Raw genomic sequence first — 23,394 nt, forward strand, 5'->3', positions numbered from 1 at the left:
GATGGAATACAACATTGGTAAATGCGAGATCATCCACTTTGGAAGGAATAATAGAAGAGCAGATTATTATTTAAATGGTGAAAGATTGCAGCATGCTGTTGTGCAGAGGGACTTGGGAGTGCTTGTTCATGAATTGCAAAAAGTTGGCTTGCAGGTACAACGGGTTATTAAGAAGGCAAGCGGAATGTTGGTCTTCATTGCTAGAGGGATTGAATTCAAGAGCAGGGAGGTCATGCTGCAACTATACAGGGTACTGGTGAGGCCACACCTGGAGTACTGTGTGCAGTTCTGGTTTCCATACTGAGGAAGGATATACTGGCTCTGGAGACAGTGCAGAGGAGGTTCACCAGGTTGATTCCAGGGATGAAGGGGTTAACCTATGAGGAGAGGTTGAGCTGCCTGGGACTGTACTCTCTGGAATTCAGGAGAATGAGAGGGGATCTTATAGAAACATACAAAATTTTGAAAGGGATAGAAAAGATAGAAGCAGGAAAGTTGTTTCCATTGGTAGGTGAGACTAGAACTAGGGGACATTGCCTCAAGATTCAGGGGAGAAAATTTAGGATGGAGATGAGGAGAAACTCTTTTTCCCAGAGAATGGTGAATCTATGGAATTCTCTGCCCAGGAAAGCAGTTGAGGCTTCTTCACTTAATATATTTAAGATACAGTTAGATACACTTTTACGTAGTAGGGGAATTAAGGGTTATGGAGAAAAGGCAGGTAGGTGGAGTTGAGTTTATGGACAGATCAGCCATGATCTTATTGATTGGCGGGGCAGGCTCGATGGGCCGGATGGCCTACTCCTGCTCCTACATCTAATGTTCTTATGTTGTTTGATTAAACATTCTTATTTGTTTAGTTTATTATGGGTTATATGTGAATTGCATACATCATGATGCATGATTCATGATACCTACGCACTCAAAGTAAGCATTAATTTGGACTATCATTTCAGACTCTCTTGTTTTCTTCCAGTTACAAAATGTAACACAAGTGTGTTCTAACCAGACTTTTATAGAGCTGCAACATTACCTCATGCCTCCTGAACTCAATCTCCTGACCAGTGAAGGCCTCTTTCTGAACCATCTTATTAACCTGTGCAGCAACTTCGAGGGATCTATCGATATGGACCCCAAGATCCCTCTGTTCCTCCTCACTGCTCACAAACCTGCCATTAACACTGTTCCCTGCCTTCAGATGCGACCTTCCACAGTGAATCAATTCACACTTTTCTGGATTGAAATCTATCAACTTCTCAGCACAGCTCTGCATTCTATCAATGTCCCATTTTAACTATTGACAACCTTCTACACTATCCATAACTCCACAACATTCCATGGTCCATATCTCTCCATTCCTTGACTGTCTAAATGCTTCTTAAAAGTCACTCTCATATCACATTCCACTATTATGTCTGTGTAACGTGGAAACAGGTTCACAGGCTTGGTGAGTGAGACAGAAAACATTGACTATGAATAAGCATAATAATCATTTATTTGCCAATATTAAAACTCGACCAAATATTTAAGTTATCCAAAGTTGCACAAACTACAGAACTAAATATTCAATGAATGGATACTTAGCTAAAGGTGGGCACAGAGCACACCTGCCCAATGGTTCTGTGAGGCAAAAGGAAAGAGAGATCAAATCTCTCCCACGTGTTACTCATATACCTGCCGAGGTGCTTGAAACCAGACACTAGGTGCCGTGGCGCGAAAGCCAACCAATGGGAAGAGCGGCTGAGGTTCTTAAATGAACCAATCAGCACCCGACACAGCAGAAACAACTTTCGAACAGCAAGTAAGCCACAACCCCCACACGACAATCTGACAGCCCCTTCCCTGTAAGAAGAAAACCCTTATTTGTAAACCTCCCCTCAGCTTTACTTAGCTGTGCCCCTCTAGCTCTGGGAACTCTCAACCCTGGGAAAAAGTCTCTGACTATCTACACCTCTCATCGCTTTGTAAACTTCTATCAGCCCTCACCTCAGCCTCTGATGCTTCGGAGAAAACAACCCAAGTTTGTCCGACTTCTCTTTCGAGCAAATACTCTGCAATCCAAGCATCATCCTGTTAAAACTACAAAAAGTAGTGGATACAACCCGGTCCTTCACAGGGCTGTCCTCCCCACCACTGAGCACATCTACAGCAGTACCGCTACAAAACAGAGGTGCCCCTCGCCCCACCAGTCACCCAGGCCATGCTCTCTTCTTCCTGCTGCTATCGGGAAGAAGATACAGGAGCCTTAGGTCCCACACCACCTGGTTCAGGAACAGTTATTACCCTTCAACCATCAGGCTCCTGAACCAGTGTGGATAATTTCACTCACCACAATTCTGAACTGATTCCACAACCTATGCCCTCACTTTCAAACACTTTGCAACTCAAGTTCTCAGTATTATTTATTTATTTACGGTTATAATTTGTTTTAATTTTTGCATTTGCAAAGTTTGTCTTCTTTTGCACGTTGATTGCCCGTTTTGTGTAATATTTCATTGTATTTCTTTGTTCAGCTGTGAATGCCTGCAAGGAAATACATGTCAGAGTAGTATATGATCACATTTACATACTTTGATAATAGATTTATTTTAATTTAAGCTTGTTCTGTATCCTCATTAAAGCCTGCACTCACTGCCTGTATTGTGACGACCAGACTGCATATAATACACCAAGCTTTATGTCACTGCAACGTGACTTCTTAACTTTAATATATGGGCACCGTGGTAGCAGAACAACACGCACAAAATGCTGGAGGAATTCAGCAGGCCAGGCAGTATCTATGATAACCAGTCGATGTTTCGGGCCGAAACCCGCAGGACTGAAGAAAAGCAGCTAAGGAGTAGATTTGAAAGGTGGGGGGGAGGGAAGAGAGAGTGGGAGGTGGTGGAAGTTTTGGAGAATTATGTGCTGGTCACGCTGGTGGGGTGGTAGATGAGGACAAGAGGAACCCTATCCCTGGGAGAATGGTGGGAGGATGGGGTAAGAGCAGACGTGCATGAAGGGAAGGGAAGCCCCTTTCTCTGGAAAAGGAGGACATCTCCTTCATTCTAGAATGAAAAGCCTCATCCTGAGGGCAGATGAGGTGAATACGCAGGAATCCGCCACCTCCAATTGGATCCCACCACCATACACATCCATCCCTCTGACCCCCCCCACCTTTTTGCTTTCCGCAGGGATCGCTCCCTAAATGACCCCTTTGTCCATTCATCCCTCCCCACTGATCTCCCTCCTAGCACATCCTTGCCAGTGGAACAAGTGCTACACCTGCCCCTACACCTCCTCCCTCACTACCGCTCAAGGCCCCAAACAGTCCTTCCAGGTGAGGCAACACTTCACCTGTGAATCTGTTGGGATCATATATAGTGTCTGGTGCTGCTAGTATGGCCGCCTGTATATTGGTGAGACCCGACGTAGACTGGTTACTGCTTCACCGAGCACCTACGCTCCATCCGTCAGATAAAACGGGATCCCCCCAGTGGCCACACATTTTAATTCCACTTCCCATTCCCGTTCCGATATGTCCATCCATGGACTCCTTCACTGTTGGGTTGAGGCCACTCTTAAGTTGGAGGAACAACACCTTATATTCCATTTGAGTAGCCTCCAACCTGATGGCATGAATATTGATTTCTCAGATTTTCAGTAATGCCTTCCGCACTCCCCGACCTTCACCATTTCTCATCCCCTTGTCCCTCTCTCATGTTATCTCCTTGCCTGCCCATTGCCTCCCTCTGGTGCTCCTTCCCCCTCCCTCTTCTTTCTTCCACGGCCTTTGTCTCTTTCACCAATCAACTTCCTAGCTCTGTGCTTCATCCCTCCCCCTCCAAGTTTCTCTCTCTCCTCCCCCAATTTTTCAAATCTACTCCTCAGCTTTTTTTCTCCAGTCCTGTCAAAGGGTTTTGGCCTGAAACGTCGACTGTGCTCAGTTCCATCAATGCTGCCTGGCCTGCTGAGTTCCTCCAGCATTTTGTGTGTTGTTCAGATTTCCAGCATCCACAGATTTTCTCTTGCTTATGGTAGCGCAACACTATGGCAACTAGGAGCATTGGAGTTCAGAGTTCAAAGCAAGTTTGTGCGTTCCTTTCCGTGTCTGTATGTGGTTCCTCCAGGTGCTCTGGTTTCCTCCATCATCCAAAGATGTACTGGCTAGTAGGTTAATTGGTCATTGTAAATGGTCCTGTGATTAGCCGAGGGTTAATTTAGTTGTTTGCTGGAAGGACTAGAAATGCCTGTTCTACGCTGTCACTAAATAAATAAATATATAAATATCCAGTGCTCCCAGTGCGGCCTCCTGTATATCAGTGAGGCCCGACGTAGATTGGGAGACCATTTCATCGAGCACCTTTATTCCGTCTACCACAAAAAGCGGGATTTCCCAGTGGCCACCCATTTCGATTCTGCATCCCATTCCCATCCCAACATGTCAGTCCATGGCCTCCTCTACTGCTGTGATGAGGCTACACTCAGGTTGGAGGAGCAACACTTTATATTCCATCTGGGGAGCCTCCAACCTGATGGCATGAATGTCGATTCCGGTAATTGTCCACCCTCCTCTCCTTCACCATTCCCATTCTTGTTTCTCTCTCACACCTTCTCTTCATACTTACCCATCACCTCCCTCTGATGCCCCTCCTCTTCCTGGTCTTCTGCCCTCTCCTATCAGATTCCCCCTTCTCCAGCCCTTTTTCTCTTCCACCAATCAACTGCCCAGCTCTCTACTTCACCCCGCCCCCCCCTCCCAGTTTCACCTATCACCTGCCACGTCTGCTTCTTCCTCCCCTCCCCCCACCTTCATGTTCTGACTCCTTTCCCCTTTCCTTTGCAGTCATAATGAAGGATCTCAACCCGAAATGTCAACTGTTTATTCCCCACCATAGATTCTGCCTGACATCCAGCACATTGTGTGTATCACAATAAATATCCAGGGCCCAGGGCGGTGAAGGCCAGCATGCTAGACGCCTTCCTTGCCCATTGTCTGCTTGTGTCTTTCAAAGAGCTGGCAATGGGCTGGAACACCTCTGCCAGCGCCATCACAGCTTTGAACCAAGATTCTACCAGATAACAAAACATTTTGTCATCATAAATGTTGTTTTTTGTCATTAAACCAGATAACAAAACAACATGTGGAATCCCAGTAAGTGCACTGTTGTAACGTATTACGTACCCCGTAACTGGGTTGCCAAGCCAGCAGAAATGGATCACTCAGTTGGAGTCTGGATTACTGGAACTAAGAAAGTTTTATTAAAGAAATAAGCAACACAGTACTCTAATAGTAAGGATATAAATGCAACAGGTTAGCACTGAATAAACACACATGTACACAGAACTAGGATAATAGGATCAATCAAGTTCTATCTCAGTCTAGGGGTAAAATGTTCAATCACAAGTGACAGAGTTCAGTTTAGTTCAGTTCGCAGCAATCGTTGTTGTGCCGTTGGAGAGAGAGAGAGAGAGAGAGAGCGCGAATGCTGATATTCAAAATCGGATTCAACAGACCTTTGATATTTCTCGCAGTTAGCTTTCGGGCAAGCCCTTTGTAATGTCTTCTGAGGTCACCGACTGTGACCCCTCCGTTTTCAGATACGATCGTTCCTCTGCGGTGAACCCGGCACCCAGGCAAGAGTGGACACACACACCAGGTTCCCGTCGACCGAATCTTTCCATCCTGTGCGTCTATGGCTGGTCCTGTGTACAGCCCTCCAAAACTCCCACCGACTTGTGGGGGCGCACCGCTTCCAGGGTCTCGATACCTCGTGGTGTTGTGCGTGGTGTCTCGTGTGGTGTCTGTTGCCTTAGCGAACCCGTCCCTTTTTATCCCCCTGTTGGGGTATCGCCTGTCCATCACTTCAAACGGTTCAGATTCAAAGCAAACCAGTCTCGACAATACCCAGACCGGTGTCTCCTTCCGTTAATCTCTCTCGTCTCTTCATTAACATTTCCAAATGCTGCTCCATTGTCTTACTTATCTCTCTCCTGAAGGAAGACAGGTGGCAGATCAACTGTTGATCCCACTGGTGATAGCACAGGACAGTCAACATCTTAGTCTATGTGTACTTTCGTCACAAACGATGCTTCAAGGTTTGTCTTCCACCCAGTGAGAGATATCTCTGAGCCATTGGTAAGGAAAGGTCTTAGTCATCAATGTTCGCATCTTTAGGTAAAGCAGCTGTTCAGGGAAACAAAGGCAATCTGTTACAGGAAAGATGGCCCAGGGGGCTTGTTTCACTCTCATCAACTGATGGCTTGTATAATCTCTACTAGTATCTTGCGAGTTATTTTGCTGTCTACAATAATATCACCATTAGATCGGATGTACTAACAAATTACAGTCACAAGATTAACTAAAACCCATCAGGGAAAATCGAGTCATAGAACACTAGAGCACAGAAATAGGCCCTTTGTTTGTGGTTTACTTTCAACTGTGAATTTTTAACATGTGAACACCCATTGCAATTTACCCATGGGCTGCCCTGTACTCCTTAAATGGACTCAGATCATCTTTGATACAATCATATTCATATTTCTTAAATGAGTTTATAAAGTAATAGTTTTTGTTCTAGGGAGACATAAGTGATTCTCCAGATGCTGGAAAATGCTGGAGGAACTCAGTGGGTCAGGTAGGATTTGAGGAGGGAAATGGACAATGGACATTTTAAATCCCTCATCGGGACTGAAAGACCGAGAGGAGATAGCCAGTATAAAGCGGTAGAGGGAAGCGATGGAGCAAGAACTCGGAGGCGATAGGTGGATCCAAGTGAGGGGGTTAATAGATTATTTCTTCTCTATCTGTCAGTTCAAATGAAGGGTCGTGATTGAAAACATCACTCTCCGTGTCCAACCCATTGACTTCCTGCCACATCTTGTGTGTTGCTCCATATTCCAGCATCTACAATCTCTGATATCTCTAATGTGTTGGAGGAAATTGGCAGGTTAAGCAACATCCATGGGAGGGGAACAACCCATCATCAGTGCTGGCTCTGACCCCAACCCTCGACAGTCTGGATGCAGGGTTTCCAACCAAAATATCAATAATTCCTTCAGCCCCACAGATGCTGCTCAACCCAATGCTGTTCCTCCAGCAGATTGCTTTCTACTTATTTTTATCTATGACTTTTTAATGTGTGAGAGGTCAATGCAATTTACCTCATGGTTGTCCTGCACTTCCTAAATAGACTCAGATAATCATTGATACATTCATGTTGTTCTTTCTTAAATCAGTTTATAAAACAGTAGCCTTCACTGGACAGGGACACAAGAGGTTCCGTGGATGCTGGTAATCCAGAACAACACACAGAAAATGCTGGAGGAACATCTGCTTTCAACATTCCAGCATCTGAGGAATTTCCAGAACTGTAGCCTCTTCTGACCCCATTTCATAAGAGAAATGAAATACAGTAACAAATGCAATTATTACAGTCCACAACTTTGTCTACCTTCTCTGCAATCCAGAAGTGACTCCACACTTTGAGTAAGACCTTGGTCATTACCAGCTGTAGAAAGTGAGGAGCCTTGAGTCCAATGTGACAGACTCAGGCCCAGAGGGCACCGGCAAATGGCTTAAGGGCCAGACTGTTCCCTGACAAGATGTGAAGCTGTTTGTTCATCCTTCCAGCTGGCCAAACTAGCCTCAGGCACCTTCAAGGCAAAGCATTTGAAGGAGAGGGATTAGCCTCTCTGTGTGCTTGCTGCTGTGGGTTTAATGGATTTAGGACAAATTACAGTGGTGCGACATAATATACAAAGAGCCAGTGGTCTCCTCACCCAGGTTATGATGCTATTACCATGACAATTATAGCCCACTCACCTACCTACCTGCCTTAGTATAAAGTTTTCCTTTTTTATTAATTCATTTTTCACGACCCAGACATCATTGTCCAATGGCCACTAACCTAATCACCACATGACCCAGACATCATTCTCCAATGGACACAATCCTAATTACCATATGACTATGACATCATTGTCCAATGCCCATGACTTTAATCAGCATACAACCCAGACATTATTGTCCAATGGCCACAGTCCTAATCACCACATGACTCAGACATCATTGTCCAATGGCTACAACCCTAATCACCACATGACCCAGACATCATTGTCCAATGGCCACAGTCCTAATCACCACATGACCCAGACATCATTGTCCAATGGCCACAGTCCTAATCACCACATGACCCAGACATCATTGTCCAATGGCCACAACCCTAATCACCACATGGCCCAGACATCATTGTCCAATGGCCACAACCCTAATCACCACATGGCCCAGACATCATTGTCCAGTGGTCACGACCCTAATCACCACATGACCCAGACATCATTGTCCAATGGTCACAACCCTAATCACCACATGACCCAGACATCATTGTCCAATGGTCACAACCCTAATCACCACATGACCCAGACATCATTGTCCAATGGTCAAAACCCTAATCACCACATGACCCAGACATCATTGACCAACTGTCACAACCCTATCCACCACAGTTCAGCAACACCATGACCACTTCAATCACTTTGCACTAAAATGGACTTTTTTGTTTGAATTGCATTCTTTCTTGTAAAAATTGGTATAATTTATGTTAATTCATGTAGAGATACTACATGGTAACAGGCCCTTTGGACCCAACAAGTCCAATTAACCTATTAACCTCTGCATCTTTGGAACGTGAGAGGAAACAGGAGCACCTGGAGATAATGCACACAGTCACGGGGAGAATGTGTAACCTCCTTACAGACAGCGATGGAATCGAACCTGGGTCACTGGCACTGTAGTAGTGTTATGCTAACCGCTACACTGCCATGTCATAGAACATAGAACATACAACAGGTCAGGACAGGGACAGGTATTTTGACCCACAATGTTGTGTCAAACCAATTCAATTAGCAATCAAATGGACAACTAAACTAATTTCTTCTGCTCTATATCCTTCCATTTCCTCATAATCATGTGCATATCCAAACATTTCTTAGAAGTCCCTCATGTATCCGTTTCTACCACCATACCTGGCAGTGTGTTCCAGACATTCACCACTCTGTGTGGACAAACTTGCCCCTCCATCTCCATTAATATTACTCCCTCTCACATTAAATGCATGCCCTCTGGTATTAAACATCTCAACTCTGAGAGTCAGATACTGTCTATCTATGCCTCTCATAATCTTACTCACCCAATTTAATTTCCATTTTTCTTGTGAAGTCTGTTTATCTGATGTAATGCACCTGGAATGCTGCCCCAAGTAAGATTTTCATTGCACTCGTGCATGCATGGACTTCTGCATCTGACAATAAATTGGACTTTGATAAGACCTGAAGCCTGAAGTCCCAGTCTACCAGATTCAGGAACGGCTACTTTCCTACAACCCGAGTTCTGATGAAGGATCTTGGCCCGAATAGTTGAATGTCCGTTCCCCTCTGTAGATGCTGCCTGACACACTGAGTTCCTTCAGCACTTAGTGTCGGAAACATCTCTGCAACCATCAGGTTCTCGAAACAACCAGCACGATCATAACCCTACCTCAGCAATGGAGCAACTCCTCTTGAACTGTCATGGACTTGCCTCTGATTGTGCTTTGTTTTGCAGTAATGTCTTTTATTGCACAGTCTTCGTTTTTCTCTTCACAGTCCTGTACAATTTATGGAGAATCTATGATCTGTGCATTGTCTGTACCTATCCGCGTCAGGATATCCAACTTGTTACCTTATTTTGTGTTGGGCACCTGGCCAAGTGGTTAAGGCATTTGTCTGGTCATCTTAAGGTCGCTAGTTCGAGCCTCAGCTGCGGCAGTGTGTTTGTGCCCTTGAGCAAGGCACTTAATCACACATTGCTCTAGTCTGTGCGAGGAGTGGCGCCCCACACAGACTTCTAATCTGCGCCTTGTAAGGCATGAAAATGCCCGACGCAGGCCTCTCATGGTCTGAGTCGACGTTCCCTCCCTCCCCCACCTTATTTTACCGACTTCTGGAACTTAAGAGTGGTATGGTATCATAGTGGTTAACGTGACAGCGATCTGACTCCAATTCCCAAAACTGTCTGTAAGGAGTTTGTAGGTTCTCCTGCGACTATGTGGTTTCCTCCAGGTGAGGTTAAGGTTAGGAGGGCCTGTTAACGTGCTGTATCTCTAAATAAAATAAATCTTTAAAAAAACAAATTTGTTCAATCTCTCCTTATCACTAGAACACACTGACCAAGACAATATCTTGGGGAACCTGTTCAACACACTTTTCAGTATCCTTCCTGCAGGGACCAGAAATGTACAAAATGCCCCAAGTGCTGCCTATCCAAAATGTTACAGAGCTACAGTGGTGTAGCAGTTAGTGTGAGGCTTTACAATGCCAGTGAACAGGGTTCAAACCCCAACACTGTCTGTGAGGAGATTCTACACTCTCGAATCGAGTCCTCGGCATTCTTAAGTGGGAGGGTGAGCAGCTAGAGGCTGTGGTCCATGGGTAGGAAGAGTGACGAGGTTCTGCAAAGTGAGGTCAGGGAGTTAGGTATTAAGTTAAAGGACAGGAGCTCCAGGGTTGTGATCTCAGGATTTCTACCCGTGGCATGAGCCAATGAGGCCAGAAATAGGAAGATCATACAGTTTAACACATGACTAAGGAGTTGGTGTAGGAGGGAAGACATCAACTTTTTGGATCATTGGGCTCTCTTCCAGGGAGCATGGGACCTGTACGGAAGAGACAGTTTGCACCTGAACTAATAGCCTTGCAGGAAGGTCTGCTAGTGCTGCATGGGGTTTAAACTAGAGTTGCAGGTGATGGACGCCAAAGTGCCAGAACAGATAGTGGAGAGGTTATGGAGATAGATATTACTAAGACATTAGACAAAATCAGGAATCAAAAGGATGAGTATGGTGAGATTAATGTTCTGAGCAGCATATATTTCAATGCAAGAAGTATCGTAGGAAAGTCAGATGAGCTCAAGGCATGGATCAACACATGGAATTTTGATAATGTAGCCATTAGCAAGGCTTAGTTGTAGGAGGGGCAGGACTGGCAGCTCAATATTCTGGGATTCCATTGTTTTAGACATGAGAGACTGGGAGGGATTAAAGGAGGAGGATTGGTGTTACTAGTCAGGGAAAATGTCATGGCAGTGTTCAATCTGGACAAACTGGAGGACTCATCTGGTGATGCATTATGGGTGGAAATGAGAAATAAGAAAGGCATGACCACATTAATGGGTTTATATTTTAGACCACCCAACAGTCTGCAGGATTTAGAGGAATAAATTTGCAGAGAGGCCAAAATGCAAATGTGCCAAAAGATATCTTTACAACTCTATCTACCTGTGACACCATTTTTAACTAATAATGCATCTGTATTCCCAGATCCCTCTGTTTTACTGCACTCCTCAGTGCCCTACCTCTCACTGTGTAAGACCTACCCTGATGATCCTCCCAAAATGCAACACCTCACATGTGTTCGCATTAAATTTCATCAACCATTTCTCAGCCTACTTTTCCAACCGGTCCGGATCCTGCTGCAAGTTTTGATAGTTAAACATACAGTAGATGACAAACAATAATGAACCCAGGATGAATCCCAGCAGCACACTACTAGTCACAGACTCCAGTCAGAGAAGCAACCATCGACTATCGCTCTGTGGCTTCTCCCACAAAGCCAATGTCTAATCCAATTTACCACCTCATCGTGAATGTCAGGCGACTGAACACTCTTGACAAATGTCCCATATGGACTTTGTTAAAGGCCTTGTTATAGTCCATGTAGACAACGTCCACTGCCTAGCCTTTCATCAACATTTCTGGTAACTTCCTCGAAAACTCAATAAACTTGGTTAGCATGACTTACCATGCACGATTCCTAACCATGTCCCTGTCTATCCAAATACTTATATATCCAGTCCCTTAGAACACCTTCCAATAACTTCTCCACTACTGATGTCAGACTCGCCATCTTAAAATTTCCTGGCTTATACTTTGAGCCTTTCTTAAACAGCAGAACAACATTAGCTATCCTCTAATCCTCCAGTACCTCACCTATAGCTAAGGATGTTTAAAATATCTCTGATAAGACTCCTGCACTATCTGCTTCAGACTCTCACAGGGTCCGAGGGAACACACTGTCGGGCCCTAGGTGTTTATCCACCCTAATTGGCCTCAAGACAGCAAACACCTCTTCTTCTTTAATCTGTATGGGTTGCCTGACCTCGCTGTTGCATTGCCTCATGTCTAAAGGCACTGTGTCTATCTACCAAGTAAATACAGATGCAAAAAAAACATTTAATATCTTCCTCATCTCTTCTGGCTCCACACATAGATTACCATTCTGATCTTCCAGAAGAACAATTGCAAACCCTTGCAAACCTTTTGTTCTTAGAATATCCGTAGAAATATAAAACATAGAAACATAGAAAATAGGTGCAGGAGTAGGCCATTCGGCCCTTCGAGCCTGCACCGCCATTTATTATGATCATGGCTGATCATCCAACTCAGAACCCCGCCCCAGCCTTCCCTCCATACCCCCTGACCCCCGTAGCCACAAGGGCCATATCTAACTCCCTCTTAAATATAGCCAATGAACTGGCCTCAACTGTTTCCTGTGGCAGAGAATTCCACAGATTCACCACTCTCTGTGTGAAGAAGTTTTTCCTAATCTCGGTCCTAAAAGGCTTCCCCTCTATCCTCAAACTGTGACCCCTCGTTCTGGACTTCCCCAACATCGGGAACAATCTTCCTGCATCTAGCCTGTCCAATCCCTTTAGGATCTTATACGTTTCAATCAGATCCCCCCTCAATCTTCTAAATTCCAACGAGTACAAGCCCAGTTCATCCAGTCTTTCTTCATATGAAAGTCCTGCCATCCCAGGAATCAATCTGGTGAACCTTCTTTGTACTCCCTCTATGGCAAGGATGTCTTTCCTCAGATTAGGGGACCAAAACTGCACACAATACTCCAGGTGTGGTCTCACCAAGGCCTTGTACAACTGCAGTAGTACCTCCCTGCTCCTGTACTCGAATCCTCTCGCTATAAATGCCAGCATACCATTCGCCTTTTTCACCGCCTGCTGTACCTGCATGCCCACTTTCAATGACTGGTGTATAATGACACCCAGGTCTCGTTGCACCTCCCCTTTTCCTAATCGGCCACCATTCAGATAATAATCTGTTTTCCTATTTTTGCCACCAAAGTGGATAACTTCACATTTATCCACATTAAATTGCATCTGCCATGAATTTGCCCACTCACCCAACCTATCCAAGTCACCCTGCATCCTCTTAGCATCCTCCTCACAGCTAACACTGCCACCCAGCTTCGTGTCATCCGCAAACTTGGAGATGCTGCATTTAATTCCCTCATCCAAGTCATTAATATATATTGTAAACAACTGGGGTCCCAGCACTGAGCCTTGCGGTACCCCACTAGTCACCGCCTGCCATTCTGAAAAGGTCCCGCTTATTCCCACTCTTTGCTTCCTGTCTGCTAACCAACTCTCCACCCACACCAATACCTTACCCCCAATACCGTGTGCTTTAAGTTTGCACACTAATCTCCTGTGTGGGACCTTGTCAAAAGCCTTTTGAAAATCCAAATATACCACATCCACTGGTTCTCCCCTATCCACTCTACTAGTTACATCCTCAAAAAATTCTATGAGATTCGTCAGACATGATTTTTCTTTCACAAATCCATGCTGACTTTGTCCGATGATTTCACCGCTTTCCAAATATGCTGTTATCACATCCTTGATAACTGACTCCAGCAGTTTCCCCACCACCGACGTTAGGCTAACCGGTCTATAATTCCCCGGTTTCTCTCTCCCTCCTTTTTTAAAAAGTGGAGTTACATTAGCCACCCTCCAATCCTCAGGAACTAGTCCAGAATCTAACGAGTTTTGAAAAATTATCACTAATGCATCCACTATTTCTTGGGCTACTTCCTTAAGCACCCTGGGATGCAGACCATCTGGCCCTGGGGATTTATCTGTCTTCAATCCCTTCAATTTACCTAACACCACTTCCCTAATAACATGTATTTCGCTCAGTTCCTCCATCTCACTGGACCCTCTGTCCCCTGCTATTTCTGGAAGATTATTTATGTCCTCCTTAGTGAAGACAGAACCAAAGTAATTATTCAATTGGTCTGCCATGTCCTTGCTCCCCATAATCAATTCACCTGTTTCTGTCTGCAGGGGACCTACATTTGTCTTTACCAGTCTTTTCCTTTTTACATATCTATAAAAGCTTTTACAGTCCATTTTTATGTTTCCTGCCAGTTTTCTCTCATAATCTTTTTTCCCCTTCCTAATTAAGCCCTTTGTCCTCCTCTGCTGAACTCTGAATTTCACCCAGTCCTCAGGTGAGCCACTTTCTCTGGCTAATTTGTATGTTTCTTCTTTGGAATTGATACTATCCCTAATTTCTCTTGTCAGCCACGGGTGCACTACCTTCCTTGATTTATTCTTTTGCCAAACTGGGATGAACAATTGTTGTAGTTCATCCATGCAACCTTTAAATGCTTGCCATTGCATATCCACCGTCAATCCTTTAAGTGTCATTTGCCAGTCTATCTTAGCTAATTCACGTCTCATACCTTCAAAGTTACCCCTCTTTAAGTTCAGAACCTTTGTTTCTGAATTAACTATGTCACTCTCCATCTTAATGAAGAATTCCACCATATTATGGTCACTCTTACCCAAGGGGCCTCTCACGACAAGATTGCTAATTAACCCTTCCTCATTGCTCAATACCCAGTCCAGAATAGCCTGCTCTCTAGTTGGTTCCTCGACATGTTGGTTCAAAAAACCATCCCACATACATTCCAAGAAATCCTCTTCCTCAGCACCTTTACCAATTTGGTTCACCCAATCTACATGTAGATTGAAGTCACCCATTATAACTGCTGTTCCTTTATTGCACACATTTCTAATTTCCTGTTTAATACCATCTCCGACCTCACTACTACTGTTAGGTGGCCTGTACACAACTCCCACCAGCGTCTTCTGCCCCTTAGTGTTACGCAGCTCTACCCATGTCGATTCTACATCTTCCCGGCTTATGTCCTTCCTTTCTATTGCGTTCATCTCTTCTTTAACCAGCAACGCCACCCCACCTCCCCTTCCTTTATGTCTATCCCTCCTGAATATTGAATATCCCTGAAGGTTGAGCTCCCATCCCTGGTCACCCTGGAGCCATGTCTCTGTGATCCCAACTATATCATAATCATTAATAACAATCTGCACTTTCAATTCATCCACCTTGTTACAAATGCTCCTTGCATTGACACACAAAGCCTTCAGGCGCTCTTTTACAACTCTCTTAGCCCTTATACAATTATGCTGAAAAGTGGCCCCTTTTAATGCTTGCCCTGGATTTGTCAACCTGCCACTTTTACTTTTCTCCATAATACTTTTTGTTTCTACCCTCACTTTACACCCCTCTGTCTCTCTGCACTGGTTCCCATCCCCCTGTAGTGAACTAACCTCCTCACGCCTAGCCTCTTTAATTTGATTCCCACCCCCCAACCATTCTAGTTTAAAGTCACCTCAGTAGCCCCCGCTAATCTCCCTGCCAGGATATTGGTCCCCCTAGGATTCAAGTGCAACCCGTCCTTTTTGTACAGGTCACGCCTGCGCCAAAAGAGGTCCCAATGATCCAAAAACTTGAATCCCTGCCCCCTGCTCCAATCCCTCAGCCACGCATTTATCCTCCACCTCATCGCATTCCTACTCTCACTGCCGCGTGGCAAAGGCAGTAATCCCGAGATTACTACCTTTGCGGTCCTTTTTCTCAACTCCCTTCCTAGCTCTCTATATTCTCCTTTCAGGACCTCATCCCTTTTCCTACCTATGTCATTGGTACCTATATGTACCACGACCTCTGGCTCCTTACCCTCCCACTTCAGGATATCTTGGACACGATCAGAAATATCCCGGACCCTGGCACCAGGGAGGCAAACTACCATCCGGGTCTCTGGACTGCGTCCACAGAATCCCCTATCTGACCCCCTTACTATCGAGTCCCCTATCACAACTGCCCTCCTCTTCCTTGCCCTACCCTCCTGAGCTACAGGGCCGGACTCTGTGCCGGAGGCACGGCCACTGTCGCTTCCCCCGGGTAAGCTGTCCCCCCCAACAGTACTCAAACAGGAGTACCTGTTGTTAAGGGGTACAGCCACCGGGGTACTCCCTATTACCTGACCTTTCCCCTTCCCCCTCCTAACCGTGACCCACTTGTCTGCCTCCCGTGGCCCCGGCGTGACCACCTGCCTGCAACTCCTCTCTATCAACTCCTCACTCTCCCTGACCAGACGAAGGTCATCGAGCTGCAGCTCCAGTTCCGTAATGCGGTCCCTTAGGAGCTGCATCTGGATGCACTTGGCGCAGATGTAGATGTCCGGGAGGCTTGGAGACTCCAGGGCCTCCCACATCCGACACCGAGTACAGCAAACTGCCCTCACACTCATACTGCCCCTCTCCTCAAATAACAACAGAAAATGACTGCCAAACCTTCCTCGCCTGTTTCCGCCTAAGCCCATTGAGCCGAAGCCCTTAAGTCTTTAGTCTGCTCCCGGCTCACTCCGCAGCCCGCAAACTACGCTGCCCGCTCTATGAGGCTCTGTTCCTTTTAAATCTGCCGCGCTGCACAGCCCGACGTCACACGCCTGCGCAGTCCCGCCTCTCAGAACGCCGTTGGAGAAAAAAAAATAACGAAAATTTCAAAAATGTCTTTCTCGGCACTCCCACTCAGACTCTCAGACTCCTTCTTTGAATCAAACCCGAAGCAGGATTTCTGCCCTTTTAAATCTGCCGCGCTGCACTGTCCGATGTCACACGCCTGCGCAGTCCCGCCTCTCAGAACGCCGTTGGAGAAAAAAAAATAACGAAAATTTCAAAAATGTCTTTCTCGGCACTCCCACTCAGACTCTCAGACTCCTTCTTCGAATCATTAGGATTCTCCTTCGCCTTGTCTGCTAGTGCAACATCATGTCATTTCTTATACTCTTCAGTACCTAATTTGCCTGCCTTTACCTGCCACACACCTCCTCGTCTTAACCAGGGCCTCAATATCTTTCAAAACCAACATTCCCTGAACTGCTATCCTTGCTTTTTATTCTGACAGGGAGCACACAGTACTGTGCAAAGCTCAGGCACATATTTATAGCCAGGGTGCCTAAGACTTTTGCACAGTACTGTATTTGTCAACGTGGAGGTGGAGAGCGAGTTTGTAAGTCTGGCGGGATCAGAGGATGTTGGGAATGATGAGGGCAAAGTTCCACAGGAGGGGTATGAGAGCCCTGGAACATTGGGCTGCCACTCCAGTCCTTCTGAAACCAAGTCTCACTGGTCACTACGATGTCATAATTCCATGCCCGAAGTTCACTTGCCTTTCCTACAATACTCCGCAACTCAGAACGTTGCTCTCAACATGTTTGACCTTTTGACTCCTGACTTAAAAATATCTTTCCGCACAACTACTCCACTATCTGTCCTGGCACTCTGATTCCCAACCTCTTGAAATTCTAGTTTAAACCCCACCTTCCCACTAGCACTAGCAAACCTTCCCAGCAGGTTATTAGTCCCCCTCCAGTTCAAGTGCAAACTGTCCCTTCTGAACAAGTCCCACCTTTCCTGGAAGAGAGCCAATGATCTAAAATTCTGAAGTTCTCCCTCCTGCACCAGCTCCTTAGCCATATGTTAAACTGTATGATCTTCCTACTTCTGGCCTCACTGGCACGTGGCACAGGTAACAAACCTGAATTCACAACCGTGGAGGTCCTGCCCTTTAACTTAGCATCAAATTCCCTAAACTCACATTGCAGGACCTCTTCACCCACTCTACCCATTTCATCAGTACCAACGTGGACTATGACCTCTGGCTACTCACCCTCCCACTTAAGAATGCTGTGGACCCAATGCAAGATGTCCGTGACCTTAGCACCCAGGAGCAACAAACCATCTGGGAATCTCGTTCTCATCCCCAGGGAGCTTCCTGTTCCCCTAACCAGTGAATCTCCTATCACAACTCACCTCTTCTCCCCTGGTTCCCTTCTGAGCTACAGAGCCAAACTCAGTGCCAGAGACCCAACCCCTGTGGCTTTCCTCTGCCGGTCATCCCCCCACAACAGGATCCAAAACGATATACTGGCTGTTGAGAAGGGTTTTCTGCATTGGCGGCCTTTCTCTTCTCCCCCTCCTGATGGTCAGCCAGCTACCTGTGTCCTGCTCCTTGGCTGTAACTACCTCTCTGCATGTCCCATCTATCGAGCCCTCAGCCTCCCAAATGATCCGGAGTTCATCCACTTCCAGCTCCAACTCCTAAACACAGTCTGTTAGGAGCTGTGGCTGGTTCCCCTTCTTACAGATGTAGCCCCCCAGCCAACCTCAGGGTCACTCGGCTCGCTGTCGTCTAGGGAAACAGCCCTTGGCCCCGCCAAACTGGATAATTCGTTTGTGTGGATGCTGTGTGAGGTACCCCACCCCGCCCAAATAACAGACAATACACCAGATACAATTAAATGATTTACAGTTTATAGATATTACTGGAACTATATAATTAATAGAGAATAAAATATAAAAGGAAAATAAAAGGCGCCACACTTATCAAAGTTCAATCTCTTCGTGCACAAACGATTGGAGCTCAGGACCCTGCTACTTCACCCTGCTACCCCTCGGACCACCTTGAGCGGCCGCCTGGGACCAACAACGGTGATCGACCAGATGCTCCACATGAGTCCGTCTCCGTCTCCTCGCCAAACGCCCTCCTCGGGGTCCGACCCCGTTAGCGGACATCACAGCACCTGGTCGATCCTCTGTCTCGCTCTCTGCCTTCTGCCCCAAAACCCCGTGCATACAGTATCTTCAAATACACCAAAAACATAACAACTATCCCAATTGGTTCGTAACATATTCTTATCACACTCTAAACCAAAAGAAGCTGCTAGCGCAAAAACTTTCTCAGCGTTTAACATAACAAAGAAGCATTCCCAAGTATAACATAATAAAGAACCCATTTTAATGAGCCTATGCAGTAACATAAGAGACGAAACCCCCTTACACAGGTGTTGTCAAGGACACTGGAGGTCTCCCTGCCCTCCTACATCCCGCAAGAGGAGCATTCCACTATCCTGTCTGGCATCCCCATCACTCTAAATGTGCAATAAGAAAGAAAGAAAGAATAAATAACAAAAAAAAATTTACACATAGCCTACACCTCTCCTCGCAGGTCTTGATGAGCCAAAGCCTCAACTCTTCACTGCAACACTGGCCCACTCACAGAATGTTCACTCTACTTAAACCTAACTTCTTTTTATTGGACCTTGCCAATTGCCTAATTATACGCAATCCAGTGTCTCCTTGGCATTATGGCGCGCAAATTGTGCCAACTGCTCCCGTTCGCTTCTTTTAAGTTCCCTCCCCCTCTGTGCAATCCAGTGTCTCATCGAGACTGTGGCGCGCAAAATTTCAACATGCGTTTCGATGTACCTGTGACATATAAAGCAAGTCAGGTAGCATCTCTGCAGGGGAATAAATGCTTGGAGGTGGCCTGCCCTAGGGAGGCCGGTCTGTGCATGTGAGGGTGTGAGAGGGGCTTGTTTTCCTGTTGTTGTGTTGAAAGTTGTGGGCATGATGTACGGGTTAGGATTAGTGAGTTGTGGGCATGATGTACGGGTTAGGTTTAGTGAGTTGTGGGTATGATGTACGGGTTAGGATTAGTGAGTTGTGGGCATGATGTACGGGTTAGGTTTAGTGAGTTGTGGGCATGATGTACAGGTTAGGTTTAGTGAGTTGTGGGCATGATGTACGGGTTAGGGTTAGTGAGTTGTGGGTATGATGTACGGGTTAGGGTTAGTGAGTTGTGGGCATGATGTACGGGTTAGGATTAGTGAGTTGTGGGCATGATGTACGGGTTAGAGTTAGTGAGTTGTGGGCATGATGTACGGGTTAGGATTAGTGAGTTGTGGGTATGATGTACGGGTTAGGGTTAGTGGGGTGTGGGCATGATGTACGGGTTAGGGTTACTGAGTTGTGGGCATGATGTACGGGTTAGGGTTAGTGAGTTGTGGGCATGATGTACGGGTTAGGATTAGTGAGTCGTGGGCATGATGTACGGGTTAGGGTTAGTGAGTTGTGGGCATGATGTACGGGTTAGGGTTAGTGAGTTGTGGGCATGATGTACAGGTTAGGGTTAGTGAGTTGTGGGCATGATGTACGGGTTAGGGTTAGTGAGTTGTGGGCATGATGTACGGGTTAGGATTAGTGAGTTGTGGGCATGATGTACGGGTTAGGATTAGTGAGTTGTGGGCATGATGTACGGTTAGGGTTAGTGAGTTGTGGGCATGATGTACGGGTTAGGATTAGTGAGTTGTGGGCATGATGTACGGGTTAGAGTTAGTGAGTTGTGGGCATGATGTACAGGTTAGGGTTAGTGAGTTGTGGGTATGATGTACGGGTTAGAGTTAGTGAGTTGTGGGCATGATGTACGGGTTAGGTTTAGTGAGTTGTGGGCATGATGTACAGGTTAGGGTTAGTGAGTTGTGGGCATGATGTACGGGTTAGGGTTAGTGAGTTGTGGGCATGATGTACGGGTTAGGATTAGTGAGTTGTGGGCATGATGTACGGTTAGAGTTAGTGGGGTGTGGGCATGATGTACGGGTTAGGGTTAGTGAGTTGTGGGCATGATGTACGGGTTAGAGTTAGTGAGTTGTGGGCATGATGTACGGGTTAGGGTTAGTGAGTCGTGGGTATGATGTACGGGTTAGGATTAGTGAGTTGTGGGCATGATGTACAGGTTAGGGTTAGTGAGCTGTGGGCATGATGTACGGGTTAGGGTTAGTGAGTTGTGGGCATGATGTACGGGTTAGGGTTAGTTTGTTGTGGGTATGATGTACGGGTTAGGGTTAGTGTGTTGTGGGCATGATGTACGGGTTAGAGTTAGTGAGTTGTGGGCATGATGTACAGGTTAGGGTTAGTGAGCTGTGGGTATGATGTACGGGTTAGGGTTTAGTGAGTTGTGGGTATGATGTACGGGTTAGGATTAGTGAGTTCTGGGCATGATGTACGGGTTAGGTTTAGTGAGTTGTGGGCATGATGTACGGGTTAGGATTAGTGAGTTGTGGGCATGATGTACGGGTTAGGGTTAGTGAGTTGTGGGCATGATGTACGGGTTAGGGTTAGTGAGTTGTGGGCATGATGTACGGGTTAGGATTAGTGAGTTGTGGGCATGATGTACGGGTTATGGTTAGTGAGTTGTGGGCATGATTTACAGGATAGGATTAGTGAGTTCTGGGCATGATGTACGGGTTAGGGTTAGTGAGTTGTGGGTATGATGTACAGGTTAGGATTAGTGAGTTGTGGGCATGATGTACGGGTTAGGGTTAGTGAGTTGTGGGCATGATGTACGGGTTAGGATTAGTGAGTTGTGGGCATGATGTACAGGTTAGGGTTAGTGAGTTGTGGGCATGATGTACGGGTTAGGGTTAGTGAGTTGTGGGCATGATGTACGGGTTAGGATTAGTGAGTTGTGGGCATGATGTACGGGTTAGGGTTAGTGAGTTGTGGGCATGATGTACAGGTTAGGGTTAGTGAGTTGTGGGCATGATGTACGGGTTAGGATTAGTGAGTTGTGGGCATGATGTACGGGTTAGGTTTAGTGAGTTGTGGGTATGATGTACGGGTTAGGATTAGTGAGTTGTGGGCATGATGTACGGGTTAGGGTTAGTGAGTTGTGGGTATGATGTACGGGTTAGGGTTAGTGAGTTGTGGGCATGATGTACGGGTTAGGGTTAGTGAGTTGTGGGCATGATGTACGGGTTAGGGTTAGTGAGTTGTGGGCATGACGTACGGGTTAGGATTAGTGAGTTGTGGGCATGATGTACAGGTTAGGGTTAGTGAGTTGTGGGCATGATGTACGGGTTAGGGTTAGTGAGTTGTGGGCATGATGTACGGGTTAGGGTTAGTGAGTTGTGGGCATAATGTACAGGTTAGGATTAGTGAGTTGTGGGCATGATGTACGGGTTAGGATTAGTGAGTTGTGGGCATGATGTACGGGTTAGGATTAGTGAGTTGTGGGCATGATGTACGGGTTAGGGTTAGTGAGTTGTGGGCATGATGTACGGGTTAGGGTTAGTGAGTTGTGGGCATGATGTACGGTTAGGGTTAGTGAGTTGTGGGCATGATGTACGGGTTAGGTTTAGTGAGTTGTGGGTATGATGTACGGGTTAGGATTAGTGAGTTGTGGGCATGATGTACGGGTTAGGGTTAGTGAGTTGTGGGCATGATGTACGGGTTAGGGTTAGTGAGTTGTGGGCATGATGTACGGGTTAGGATTAGTGAGTTGTGGGCATGACGTACGGGTTAGGTTTAGTGAGTTGTGGGCATGATGTACGGGTTAGGGTTAGTGAGTTGTGGGCATGATGTACGGGTTAGGGTTAGTGAGTTGTGGGCATGATGTACGGGTTAGGATTAGTGAGTTGTGGGCATGATGTACAGGATAGGATTAGTGAGTTCTGGGCATGATGTACGGGTTAGGATTAGTGAGTTGTGGGCATGATGTACAGGTTAGGGTTAGTGAGTTGTGGGCATGATGTACGGGTTAGGGTTAGTGAGTTGTGGGCATGATGAACGGGTTAGAGTTAGTGAGTTGTGGGTATGATGTACGGGTTAGGGTTAGTGAGTTGTGGGCATGATGTACGGGTTAGGATTAGTGAGTCGTGGGCATGTTCTATGGGTTAGGGTTAGTGAGTTGTGGGCATGATGTACGGGTTAGGATTAGTGAGTCGTGGGTATGATGTACGGGTTAGGTTTAGTGAGTTGTGGGCATGATGTACGGGTTAGGGTTAGTGAGTTGTGGGCATGATGTACGGGTTAGGGTTAGTGAGTTGTGGGCATGATGTACGGGTTAGGGTTAGTGAGTTGTGGGCATGATGTACAGGTTAGGGTTAGTGAGTTGTGGGCATGATGTACGGGTTAGGGTTAGTGAGTTGTGGGCATGATGTACGGGTTAGGGTTAGTGAGTTGTGGGCATGATGTACGGGTTAGGGTTAGTGAGTTGTGGGCATGATGTACGGGTTAGGGTTAGTGAGTTGTGGGCATGATGTACGGGTTAGGGTTAGTGAGTTGTGGGCATGATGTACGGGTTAGGATTAGTGAGTTGAGGGCATGATGTACGGGTTAGGGTTAGTGAGTTGTGGGCATGATGTACAGGTTAGGTTTAGTGAGTTGTGGGCATGATGTACGGGTTAGGGTTAGTGAGTTGTGGGCATGATGTACGGGTTAGGATTAGTGAGTTGAGGGCATGAAGTACGGATTAGGATTAGTGAGTTGTGGGCATGTTGTACGGGTTAGGGTTAGTGAGTCGTGGGCATGATGTACGGGTTAGGGTTAGTGAGTTGTGGGCATGATGTACAGGTTAGGATTAGTGAGTTGTG

Source organism: Mobula birostris, chromosome 9 (genome assembly GCF_030028105.1).
Source record: "Mobula birostris isolate sMobBir1 chromosome 9, sMobBir1.hap1, whole genome shotgun sequence".
Classification (NCBI taxonomy): domain Eukaryota; kingdom Metazoa; phylum Chordata; class Chondrichthyes; order Myliobatiformes; family Myliobatidae; genus Mobula; species Mobula birostris.